At 43.1% G+C, this 13,128-nt stretch overlaps 1 pseudogene; it reads right to left on the bottom strand.

Moving 5' to 3' along the window:
- Positions 1-2,264: 2,264 nt before the first annotated feature.
- LOC124527181 (ATP synthase subunit f, mitochondrial-like) lies at positions 2,265-2,531 on the bottom strand (annotated as a pseudogene).
- Positions 2,532-13,128: the final 10,597 nt, after the last annotated feature.

Here is a 13,128-nt window from a genome sequence, read left to right as displayed (position 1 = left end):
TTCTCTCCTTACATTTTTATATGTTTTTAAAGAGCCATTGGTATTATGTTGGGTATGTATCATGGTCATCTCATTACTGAAGCCAAATTCTATTTGATGTGAAAAATCTTTACACTGATCACACTTACTGGGAATTTGTGTACGGAAAAATAAAACTATTTTTTTTTTTTTTAATCCTGGTTAGTCTGCTGTATATTTTCCCATTGACTTTACCAACGTGGAAGAAACGGGAGCAATCTGAATATGAAGCATTTCTGCGAAGACAACAAGCTGGGATATTTGCACTGTGGCCATTAGCTCACAGTACTTTTCAGAGATCATAGCTCTTATTTTCCTTTCAGAACTCATGGGGTGCTGGAGAGAAGCATGATAGGAGAAGAGACAGCATGACAGACAAGAGACTATACACAATTTGGTTTCTCTTAGAGACGCTCTGGGTTGTTTGATGGAATCTCCTTGATATTTCAGTCTTGAGAGTTCACTGAACTCAGATCATTGAAAGGAGACTGTCTATTCCCTTCACCTTAAGCTATCCTCAAGTTAATAATACGGAATAGGCGGGGCGCCTGGGTGGCGCAGTCGGTTAAGCGACCGACATCAGCCAGGTCACGATCTTGTGGTCCGTGAGTTCGAGCCCCGCGTCGGGCTCTGGGCTGATGGCTCGGAGCCTGGAGCCTGTTTCCGATTCTGTGTCTCCCTCTCTCTCTGCCCCTCCCCCATTCATGCTCTGTCTCTCTCTGTCCCAAAAATAAATAAAAAACATTAAAAAAAATTAAAAAAAATACGGAATAGGCAAATAATTATCTTAAAAACTACAGAGAAATAAGTTCTCCAATTTCCCTGGTAATGTATGCATCCTAGTGTCAGTATTTATTTATTTTTAGCTAGTTATTTTTTTCTATATTATTCATTTCATTAGTTCATTATAAACACATTAGCAATATCATCTTACTAGATAACATACCAGTAAAAGTCCAGTGGCTGAACTATCAAAAGAACATATAGATATCTGTAAGTAAATAGAGGCTATGGAAGATGCAAGAAAATTGTGTCAAATGTCTGTCCCTGAAAGTTGTTGATAATTATTCAGAAGACTCACATTTCTTTGCTTAGCTAGTTATTTTTTTAAAAATAGTGTCTAGAACAGTATCTAGCACATGATAGGCACTTAAATACTTAGTGAATGGAAGAACAAAACATGAATCCATTTGTTATCCTCAGAGGAGATAGAATGACACGAAGCCTCCTTGTAAAAGTGAGATAAATTGAGACTAAAGGAAAATTGGATAACAATCAGTGTAAAGTGGTGAAAAATGCTCTTCATCTGTACGGGCTTTGCTGTCAGCTCGGAGCCTGCTTTGGGTCCTCTGTCCGTGGCCCCCCATCCCCTGCTCACACTCTCTCTCTCATAAAAATAAATACACATTTAAAAACAAATAAACAGGGGCCCCTGGGTGGCTTATTCGGTTAAGCATCCAACTTTGGCTCAGGTCATGATCTTACTGGTTCCTGAGTTCAAGCCCTGTATCAGGCTTTGTGCTGACAGCTCAGAGCCTGGAGCCTGCTTTAGATTCTGTCTATCTCTCTCTGCCCCTCCCCTGCTTGCGTTCTGTTTCTCTCGCTCAAAAATTCGTAAACATGAAAAAACAAACAAACAAAAACCCCCAAAATTTTGAAACAAAATTCTTTCAACAATAGAAGAAAATAAATTTTAGTAGTTTTGTGATTCAAATAAAAATCACAATTAAGTATACATGGGAGGAGAATAACAACAATGGCATGAGAAGCAGTGATAAAAAAAAAAAAACTTTAGAACACTATTATAACATCCATATCGTTCTTAGACTTGATGAAAGAAAATGCCATATTGGAATCTTGTGTCTCAAACCTGAGCTTTGTATGCATAAAAATGATCCCTGGCTGTATAACAAAGACACTGAAGTGATTTATATCGTAATTTACTGCATGATTCAAAGACTAATCCCTAAGAAGCACATGTGTGGTATAGAAAAAAGCAGCAGAATAGAAGATTTGAAAACAGAACTGACACTGAAACTAACTGACCAAAGGAGACAGAACTTAGAGTCTGAAACTAACCATGTTAGTGGCTCGTTAGATTTTGTTTATGTATTTGTTTATTTGTTTCTACGTGCCAGTCATCTTTTACTGGGTGTTACTTCTTAATTCGGACATGAAAGGATTCAAGGGTGCCCGGCAAAGGCTATGGTAAGGAAGGTAGAATGTGCCTCCACACTGGGCCCTCTTCAGCAGTACTTGGGTAGCTGCTTATGTTTGAGTCCCTTGTTAAGAATGACAGTCGCTGAAAAGCACATAAGCTGCCAGCACCATAGAAATCCTAGAGACGCCCCCTTTCCTCACATTGACATACCTGCTGTAATACAGTAGCAACCTCTTTGAAACACTCCAACAGTGACATTAGGGGTGAAATCCCTCATCAGTATACAGTCTGGCAACTCTGCTAGTTTACCATCCATGAGCTTTTTCATCTTCACTGGTGCAGATGATGCCATCTTGGAGTTCTGGGTGTCTGGCCAACTAAAAATGTAAAAAGTCACCATTGTACAGAGGACTTTAATAGGACCTGGAGTTTCACAATACAGTGTATATTCAAAATGTCCAGAATACAATCCAGAATTACTCAGCAGACAAAGGAGCAGGAAACTACGACCAATTCTCAAAACACAATCAACAGATGCCTACTCGGAGATGATCCAGATGTTGAAGTTACTAGGCTTTAAAACAACTATGATCGCTCTCCACAAAGTGGAATTGAACACATGTGAAGTGAAGGAAAGATAGCAATTCTGAGGAGTGAGATAGAAATCATAAACAAAGAGCCAAAAGGAGATTTTAGAAATGAAAAATGTAATGTGTGAAGTAAAAGTGAGGCCACTGGATGGCAGAATTTAAAGACTGATCAATAGAAATCATCCAAAATAAAGAACTGAAGAGAAAATATCTTTAAAAAGTGAACAGATCATCAGGTACGTACAGGATAATATTTTAAGATATAACATGTGTGTCATTTCAGTCCCCCAAAGAAAAAGAGATTGGTTCAGAAAAAATATTTGAAGAAATAATTGCTGAAAACTTTCCAATATGGTGAAACATATAAGGTTACAAAATAAACTCAAAGAAAACCATACCAGACACATTATAATCAGACTGCTGAAAACCAGAGGTAAAGAAAAAAAAAATCTTGAAAGCAGCCAGAGAAAAATAACACATTACACAGAGCCTAGAAGACAGTGGAACAACATCTTTAAACTGCTTAAAGAAAAGATCTGAGAATTAACTGAGACTTTTACATCTAGTGAATATATCCTTTGGGAATGACAGTGACATAAAGATATCCCTAGACTAAGAAAACTAACAAAATTCATTGCTGGCAGACCTGCTCTCAAAAAATGATAAAAGGGAGTTTTTCAAGCTAAAGGCAAAAGGTTCGAGAGGGAAAGATGGAACGGCAGGAATGAAGGAGGAACAAACACATGTTTGGATACATGTAACAGAATATTTTTTTCCTTAGAAGTTACTTCAAAGCTGTATGACTGCAGGGGCGCCTGGGTGGCGCAGTCGGTTAAGCGTCCGACTTCAGCCAGGTCACGATCTCGCGGTCCGGGAGTTCGAGCCCCGCGTCGGGCTCTGGGCTGATGGCTCAGAGCCTGGAGCCTGTTTCCGATTCTGTGTCTCCCTCTCTCTCTGCCCCTCCCCCGTTCATGCTCTGTCTCTCTCTGTCCCAAAAATAAATAAACGTTGAAAAAAAAAAGCTGTATGACTGTTAACAGCAAAAATGTAAGATTGGTGGGGGTTTCAATGCATGTAGATGCAGTAATATAAGCAGCAACTACAACATAAAAGGGGGGAAGGTTAAAGAGAGACCTAGGTAATTGTAAGGCTTCTTCTACATTTTCCTTAAAGTGCTCATATTAGCTGTAAATAGATGGCTAAAAGTTCTGTAGGTATATTGTGCTCCCTATGGACCGTACACATAAAGAGTGAATTTTACTGTATGTAAATTACAGAAAACTTGATGGAAAAGGAGGAGGAGAGGGGAAGTGAAAGCTTTATATCTGTATTTATCCTTTTAGTTAGTTTTGAATTTCATATCATGTAAATATATTACCTAAGATAAAGTTAAAATAAGAAGAAAAAAAAAGAAAACAACCCAACAACTGAGCACTGAAGAGTTTCTGAAGGCTGTTGATGCACACCGTTCTGCTCTGCTCCCCCCTTGAGAGTCCTTTGGACGCTGCAGAACCTATCACACAGAACATCCTTTTGTGCCACAAAACAATTCCTCGTGAAGAGCAGGATGTACTGGCTGCCAGAGAAAGAGAGTGTGGAGGTGAGATCGTAGCATCCTCTTGAGGAATATACAAAAGGGGACGCAGAAGGATAGATTGTGCCATCGAGGACGCTTCTCCCTTCATTATTTCCCCTGTCCACCTGAAGAACGAGGTCCCTCTCAAAGAATTACATTCTTGCACTGTCAGAGATGCCTTTTGTGTGTTCTCATCAAAGACTACACTTTTGAAATAGTTTGGTAATATTTATTCAGCCAATACCGGTTACAAATATGGGAAATGGGGGAAGAAGGGAAAGGGAAATTGATACAACAAGGCCCCAAATGAAAATAAGGCATAGCCTCCCAATACAAATAAACCAGTTAAGAAATGGGCAGAAGTGGGGTGCGTGGGTGGCTCAGTCGGTTAAGCCTCCGACTCCAGCTCAGGTCGTGATATCGCAGTTCGTGGGCTCTGTGCTGACAGTGTGGAGCCTGGAGCCCACTTCCAGTTCTGTGTCTCTCTCTGCCCCTCCCCTGCTCACATTCTGTCTCTCTCTCTCTCTCTCTCTCTGTCTCTTTCTCAAAAATAAATAAACATTAAGAAATGGGCAGAAGACATGAATAGACATTTTTCCAAAGAAGACATCCAGGTAGCTAACAGACATATGAAAAGATGGTTGACATCACTCATCATCAGGGAAATACAAATCAAAACCATGATGAGATACCACCACACACCTGTCTGAATGGCTAAAATTAATAACACAGGAAACAACAGATGTTGGAGAGGATGTGGAGAAAGGGGAACCTTCTTACACTGTTGGTGGGAATGCAAACTGGGGCAGCCAACCTGGAAAACAGTATGGAGGTTCCTCAAAAAGTTAAAATTAGAACTACCCTATGACCCAACAAATACACTACTAGGTATTTACCCAAAGGATACAAAAATACAGATTCAAAGGGGTACATGCACACCAATGTTTATAGCAGCATTATCAACAATAGCCAAACTACGGAAAGAGCCCAAATGTCCATCAACTGATGAATGGATAAAGAAGATGTGGTGTACATACACACAATGGAATATTACTCGGTGATCAAAAAGAATGAAATCTTGCCATTTGCAATCACATGGATGGAGCTAGAGTATATTATGCTAAGGAAAATAAGACAGAGAAGGACAAATATATGATTTCACTCATAAGTGGAATTTAGGAAACAAAACATATAGGAAGGGGGGAAAAAGAGAAGGAAGCCATAATGAGACTCTTAACTATAGAGAACAAACTGAGATTTGGGAGGGGAGATGGGTGGGGGGTCGGCTAAATGGATGATGGGTATTAAGGAGGACACTTGTTATAAGCACTGGACGTTATATGTAAGTGATGAATCACTAAATTTTATTCCTGAAACCAATATTACTCTATATGTTAACTAACTAGAATTTAAATAAAAAATCGAGGAAAAAAAAAAAAAAGAAAATAAGGCATAGCCGGAAGACAAAATACAGAAACAAGAATGGTACCTCTGTCAGAAACAGATGCGAACAAGTCAAAAACAGGGAGAGATATTCACACATTTGGAGATTCAGAGGAGGTTATAGATCAGGACCCTTGGGTGCAAGTATAAGAGACATGTTTCCAACTGGCTAAAAGAAAAAAAAGAATTTATTGGATTATGGAATTGAAAAGTCCTGTGGTATGATGGCTTCAAGATAGGTGGATCCAGGAGCTCTAGGATGCCACCAGGGCCAGATATGTTTTCCTCCGGCTTTTTCTTAGGCAGCCTCTTCCCTTGAAGGGCAAGATGGAGTCTTACAGCACCAGGCTTTTTTCTTTACAGATTAGCAATCCCCAAAGAAAGTTTATAGCACCCCACCCCCTTCCCCCAAATAATTCTGACAAGGCTTTCATTGTTTTGGCTTGGTTCATAAGCCCATGCCTGATTTGTTTACTGTGCACTGGCCAGCCTGAGTCACATACCCAGCTTTGGAGATGGGAGCCAGTCCACTGGAGCTGCACAGACTGGAGGTGGAAGAGGGGCCATTCCTCCAAAGAAAATTGAGGTATAATGGATCTGAGTAGGTAAAAACAACAGATGTCAGCTGTCAGCTCTAAGGGGGAAGTTTAGGGGCTACAAACCTGATCAACATGAAAAGAAGGTCAACAATTCATCCTCAGGGTGTGAGGAGAAATTAAGAGGAAGGGATATTAGGAAACAAGGAGAGGAAAACATTTGGCATCAATGCAGTGGGAGTCTACAGAGATTAGTAAAATAATCACTGAGCAGCCCTGAGGGCCCAATTAAAGTTAGATAGCGTGGATTTGTCATTAAGTCATTAAACCCAGTTTTCAGTAGACTCATAGCAGGAGGGAAGGAAGGACATTTTACTGTAGCTTTCCCAGAGCTGGGGATTGGCCTAAGGGTGGAGAAATCAGGTGCTAGCAAAGTCATGGTTGAGATGGGGTCCAGGCTGAGGCATGACAAGGAAACTAGATGGTAGCTGGTGGACTAAGAATGGGGGAGGCACAAGGACTGAAGGTCAGGAGGCAAATAAAAAGCAGTTTTAGCAGGAGGAGTGGAATATAGAGGTTGAAGAACATGTTTTCTGGAGATGCAAGTTATGTGGGCAGAAATAGAAGTTGTAGGTAGAGTCACAGCTAGTTATCAGGGTACTGCTGCAGATTGGGCTCTTTGGGGAGCAGGTCCTAAAACGGAGTGAGGCTAAAGGCTTATTGAGACGTTAACACCAGTGAATGGAGAAGGGTGAGAAGTAGGATTGGCCAGGGGTAGCCATCAGACCACGATGCAGACTTGTGGCCAGGCCGAAAAGAACATGAACTCCCCTTGAAAGCTAGGCAGCCTCTGAAGGAGTGAACAGCTGGAGGCTGTCAGCTAATTGCACTCCTCACAGCTGGACAGCTAGTCCTTTCTTGAAGGGGAATCTGAGCATGCCAACCACAGGTACCTCCGTGCAAATTAGAAAGAGGAGCCTCCTCTAGGAGCTTACAGCCCCGTGGCTACATGGCTTGGTGAACATAAGAGGAGACTCTGATTGTATTTGGAGGTAAGGGGAGGCAGACCAGGGCACATAGCTGGGTGAGCAATCAACCCTCATTCATCTAGGCACCTTGGACAATGAAAAACAATGCAAAACTATACGCAGTGACCCTGATGGACACACTGCGAGAGCAATGGTTGTAGTAGCCATTTCCCTTCTCAGCGGACCCAGGATATATGTCCTCCCTCTACCCGGGCAGGGCAAAGTGATTTCCTCTCAGGTTCTGAAAATCTAAACCAATCATGCTAATCCCATCCTCTCAGCCAAAGATTGGTTCAGAAATTTGGGTTTAAACCAATCACTTGGAGCCTTCCCTTGTTAGTGGAGTGGGCATATGACCTAAACTGGTCCACTCAGACGTGATGGGAAGAGAGTTCCCACCCCCACCCCTCACCTGAACTGGGACAACAGCAAGGGAGCATGTGGTGCCAGGCCTCCTAGCAGCCACTGTAAACTCTTGAGGGGGGCCAGCCTTTGGATCAAGTTTACAGAGTGGGGAGACCCTTGATCCTTGGATCCTTGATGGCATTGCCAAGTGCTCAATCATGTGATTCAACCTTATCCATTCCTATTATATAAGATCAATATCCTTATCAGTTAAGCCAGCCTAAATTGGAGTTTAGATTCTTACAGCCCAAAGTATCCTAACAGACACAGGGCATTAGGAGTTTTCAGAGCAGTTAAGGTGGGAGGAGCCCCAGAGGGATGGCAGAGAAACAGTGGAGGGGCAGCTTTTGGTTAATATCATGGAGCAAGGTGGCAAACTTTCCTTGAAGTTGGTAAATAATAGTGATCTGGGCAAGGGATAGTGTAAAGAGAGAGTGGGAAATTTTAAAAGAGGCGTGCTTCTAGGAGTTGGGAGGCAATATGCGGGGTGATTGAAAGCATGGGTTCTGGGCTTAGAATGCATAAGTTTATATTCTGGCTCTTCCATTTAATAGTTGTATCACCTTTGGCAACTAAATCCCTCTGGACCACACTTTCATTGTCTGCAAAAGGATGGCTGTAAGGATCGAATATTATAAAACTTATCAGACACCCAGTACATAGTAAAGCTCAATAATAATTACTTTAAAAACTTCTATCAGACAAATGGAGACCGTTTCTCAACTAAAATCATACTTTTGAGCAAAAACTCTAAATGATCTGTTTTGTATCTAGGAAAAAGGCTGAGGGATTGGGATAAAAGAGCTGGAAATGCTATTCCCGAAGAGATGACCACTGGGAAAGAGAGTGAATTTATGTGATTTGATTTTGTCCTGTCTGTGGACTGGAAGTTGAGAAACACGGGCTCAGAGCAGCTTGGGATGAGGGAGGAGCTGACCGGTGCATGCCTTTGAGAACAGGCATGGGTGGAACAGAGGTATGCGGGTGTGAGAGCATGGGGGGGCGGCTACTGCGGTATGAGGGAAGGGGTGACAGTTGCAGGAAGTGAGCGGGAGGGTCATGCAAAAGGGAGGTACAGGTGGGGTGATAAACGAAGGGCCTGAGCATTGGAAGACTTTACAGCCTGACCACATCCAGACTTCTGGAGAGGTCAAAACGCCAGCCGGGGTCCTGGCTCACACACTGGTGGGGAACACCACCAATAATCCAATAATCCTTGGTCATTCTGATGTTAGTGACCAGCAATAGCCCAGAAAGGAGGGGGATCACACCTCCCATTTCAAGGGAATGCATTTTGTTTTTCTCACTTTGTTCAGGCTGTGGAAGCTTGCACGGCACCAACACTCAGTGTCTGAAGGCAGCCCGCTATATAGGGCATCCATCTCTGCAGTTTTTGGGGCTGTGGAGCCAGCTACCAGGGAAGGAGGCTCTCTCTCCTTTTCTCCTCAAGGGGCCTGTGGTTAATGTGCTGCCAGGTCACTAGCAGTTTGTAATCCTGTTTGTGTCCACTGTGGTGAGTTCCCCAGGGAGATGCGGGGAATTCCGGAGACAGCGGTGCCGAAGAGCTGTGTGTGTCCAGAGGTCACTCAGTTGCTCTGCTTGGGGTCAGAGAAGCAGGGAGAAGAGTCAGGGGGACATGGAGTGCCGGCATGAGAGCGTTCGCCAAGATCAAAATGTTCCCCATTGCTGCGAGCAGATGAGATCTTGGAACCTGGAATCACACAGTTTCAGCTCCAGCAGGGCCTCTGGCAACAGCCCCAGTGTCTTCAGCTACAGACACCACCTCTGTGAGTGCCAAGAAAAGCAAACACAGGCCCCAGATCTCCTGTTGCACCAATTGGAAAGCAGCCCACAGCAGAAGAGTGAGCTGTGAGGACAGTCTTCCCATAGCTCTTGATTTTCCGCCATCCTTTCCCCATCCGAATCGAACAAACAAACAACACACTTGTAATAAAACTTGCAGGTGTGGCCGGTTTACATTCTGGGATTCTCTTTTGATCAAATTCCTATAGGACACTGGGATAAAATGGTGACTAAAACTGGATAACACTGTATGTCCCAGACGTTTGAGACTGAATAGGAGGGGAGGAATCCTGGAAAAGCAGAGATTTCATTCTGCTCCTGGGAGCTGGTGCTTTTTAATGGTCCAGGATGGTATCACCCAAATGCCTTCCAGCCAGCCCTTGGGAAACGGATTCCATGTTCTCTTCTTAGGGGTGGAGGTTGGGGGTAGGTGGAGCAAAAGGTTCTGTAAAACTTAAAGAGCAAGCCAATAAAGCGGCATCTTAAGATCCTGGCCATCTCAGTTTGGCAGTAAGAGCAGAAATCCATTTTGGGGAAAACCTTTCCTCAGCTTTAGGAGAAGAAAAGTAGAATTAATCAGATCAAGAGTTACAACAGGAGAAGAAGCAGAGGAAGATGTCTGTAATTTGCCAAAGAGAAGTGTAAGCCTCTGGTGGCACACGGGTGAGTGAGGAATCTGCGATCAGAGGAGTTTGAAGTTCTAGAAAACAAACTAGGGACTGTTGGTGACTCAAGTTTTCAGATATTCCTAAAGCTTTAGTTTTCTGATTAAACAGAGTGTAGTCCTGTTTCCAGTCAATTACCATGTTTCTAGATCGAGATCAATCAACAAATGAACATTGCTCACATTTAATGTGTGAGGCACTGGGTTTTCTCTGGGTTATTCCTATGAGTTTGTTCTCCATCAGTGTTTCCATGAGCCCTGGATACCCTTCTTCCTCCAATTTTTATAATTAGGGAAAATTTCAAACACACAAAAAATATAACGAGAATATCCCAAAGGCCACCATACCCATCTCTCAGCTTTAACAATTATGAATCTTCTTCACTTTCCCCTTTTTAAAAAAGCAAATCCACACATTATATCTTTTCACCCTTGAACATAATTTCTACTTTGTCATTTCTGTTCAAAAAACACATTTTTGTTTGAAAATTTCATTGTGACATATACATACAAAAGAGTGTTTAAAATGCATTAGGATTGCTTAAAATAAGACAAAAAAATAAAACAAACACTCATGTGTCTACCTCCCAGCTTAAGAAACAGAACATTGATCCTTTTTCAAAACCAAAGATGGAATTTAAGTTGCAGTTCCTACCGTGATGGTAAACTTGCATGGATTCTCTGGCTCCCTCCCCTAAAATCGACCTGGCAGAAAGTATAGACGTGAGGGCCTCACTGCTGTTGCCATCACCCCCAGAAACACTGGACTCTCAATTCTGCCACATTCACCCTGAAAAATCAGGCCATATTTGCCTCTGTGGATTATCCCATCCATTCGGAATAATCCTTGGTGGGGCATCTGATTGGCCAAGCCTAGATCACATGACCGTGCCTCGGGGCTAAAGAGCAGGGAAAGGCAGTCGGCTTCCGTTGCTTATTACTCTGATGGGAGGAGGGGCCCTGCCTCCCATTCATTTGGTATTTTCCCCAAATACGGAGGAGTTTCAGACAGTGAGCACAACCATGATAAAAGCTACTCTCCCTGGTATATATGTCCAGCTCGGGCCAGTCTTCCGACCCCCAGCTGGTATAGACACCATCCTACTTCTCAACTCCACTTGGCTGTTCCTCATATGTCTCAGACTGAGCATATTCAGTTCTGAGCCTGTCATCTTCCCCCCAAATCCTCCTTCCCCTCTTTTGTCCCTCATCTTAGTGAACAGCATTGCCATTCCTTAGTTTCCCAAATGAGAAACCTGGAGGCCATCCTGGAATCCCCTGGTATTTTGCTTATTTAGCTTTCACATCTTTTGAATGCAACTCCAGCTTCCTTGGTCTCCAGCTCAGGGTTCCCTGCTTGAATCAGGCCCCTGTTATCCTTCACCTACAGTGGCCTTATCTTAGTTTGAGTTCCCCTAGAAGCAGATCCTGAAATAAATATTTGAGTACAAGTAACTTATTTGGGAAGTGAAGTATGCAGGATAGGGGAAGTGAGACAAGGAAGAGAAAGCAGCCAGGAGGCCTGTTACCAAGCCTGCTTCTGCTGTGGGCAACTGGAGCTTAATCCCATGGATCATAGCACACACCCCAGAGCTGGGTGCTGACTGAGGGTGTGGCTGGAGCATGAATTCTCTGACACTTCAAGCCTGACACAGGCAACAAAGTGAGCTCAAGCAGCAAAAGAAAGCTCCGGTGTACCACAGTGCAAGTGCTGAGAGTTAGGGGATTGGTGTTGTACAGTAAAGTCCTGAGGGTGAGACACTGATGACAGGTGACACAGGCTTCCTAACTGTGTTCCTTGCATATATTGTACACCTCCACTAACTCACTTTTCTATTTTTCAGCCACAGTGATGTTTTTTAGATTGCAATGTGATCGTGTCACAGCCCCACTGAAAATTCTTATAAGTCTTTCCGTAGCTTCTTATATAAGACCCAAATAATTTAACAAAATGTCAAGACCTTTTCTTCATCATTTGTCTCTTGCTTACTTCTTCCAGCCTTATCTCTTACTACCTCCTCTCTCTATCCCCTCACAAATACAATACAACAAAACCTTGAATTGTGAGTAACTTGTTCTGCGAGGTTCCGCAAGGCGAGCAAACATTTCTAATACATTTTAACTTGATAAACAAGTAATGTCTTGTAATATGAGTAGTGCCTGATGTCAAATGTCACATGATCCCAACTGAGCTAATCGTTCTTGAAATTCGCTTGATATACAAGTGCTTTGGATTACCAGCATGTTTCCAGAATGAATTATGCTTGCGAACCAGATTTTACTGTATTCCATTCTTTTTTTAAAAATTTTAAAATGTTTATCTATTTTTGACGGGGGGGGGGAGGGGCAGAGAGGGGGACAGAGGATCTGAAGCAGGCTCCGTGCTGATAGCAGAATGTCCAATGTGGGGCTCAAACCCACGAACTGTGAGATCATGACCTGAGCTGAAGTTGGAAGCTCAGCTAACCAGACACCCAGGCGCCCCTCCTGCATTTCTTTTTTTTTTTTTTTAATTTTTTTTTTTTCAACGTTTATTTATTTTTGGGACAGAGAGAGACAGAGCATGAACGGGGGAGGGGCAGAGAGAGAGGGAGACACAGAATCGGAAACAGGCTCCAGGCTCTGAGCCATCAGCCCAGAGCCTGACGCGGGGCTCGAACTCACGGACCGCGAGATCGTGACCTGGCTGAAGTCGGACGCTTAACCGACTGCGCCACCCAGGCGCCCCAGCATTTCATTCTTATTGGACCATTTGCAGTTCTCAGAATGTGCCATGTTCTTCATGCTTCTGTATCTCTGCGCATATGCCAGCTCCTCCTTGGACGGCTTCTTCTGGCTCCTCTGTCTGGCTCCTTCCAGACTATAGAGATGCCGAGCATGTGCGGCTCTGGGTATACTACCAGA

The sequence above is a fragment of the Lynx rufus genome, unplaced genomic scaffold (assembly GCF_022079265.1).
Source record: "Lynx rufus isolate CCGP_SWC_20201006 ecotype Redwood Valley unplaced genomic scaffold, mLynRuf1.p SCAF_5, whole genome shotgun sequence".
Taxonomy (NCBI): Eukaryota; Metazoa; Chordata; class Mammalia; order Carnivora; family Felidae; genus Lynx; species Lynx rufus.
The sequence above is the reverse complement of the archived record's forward strand: the minus strand, read 5'-3'. Positions and strand labels throughout refer to the sequence as shown.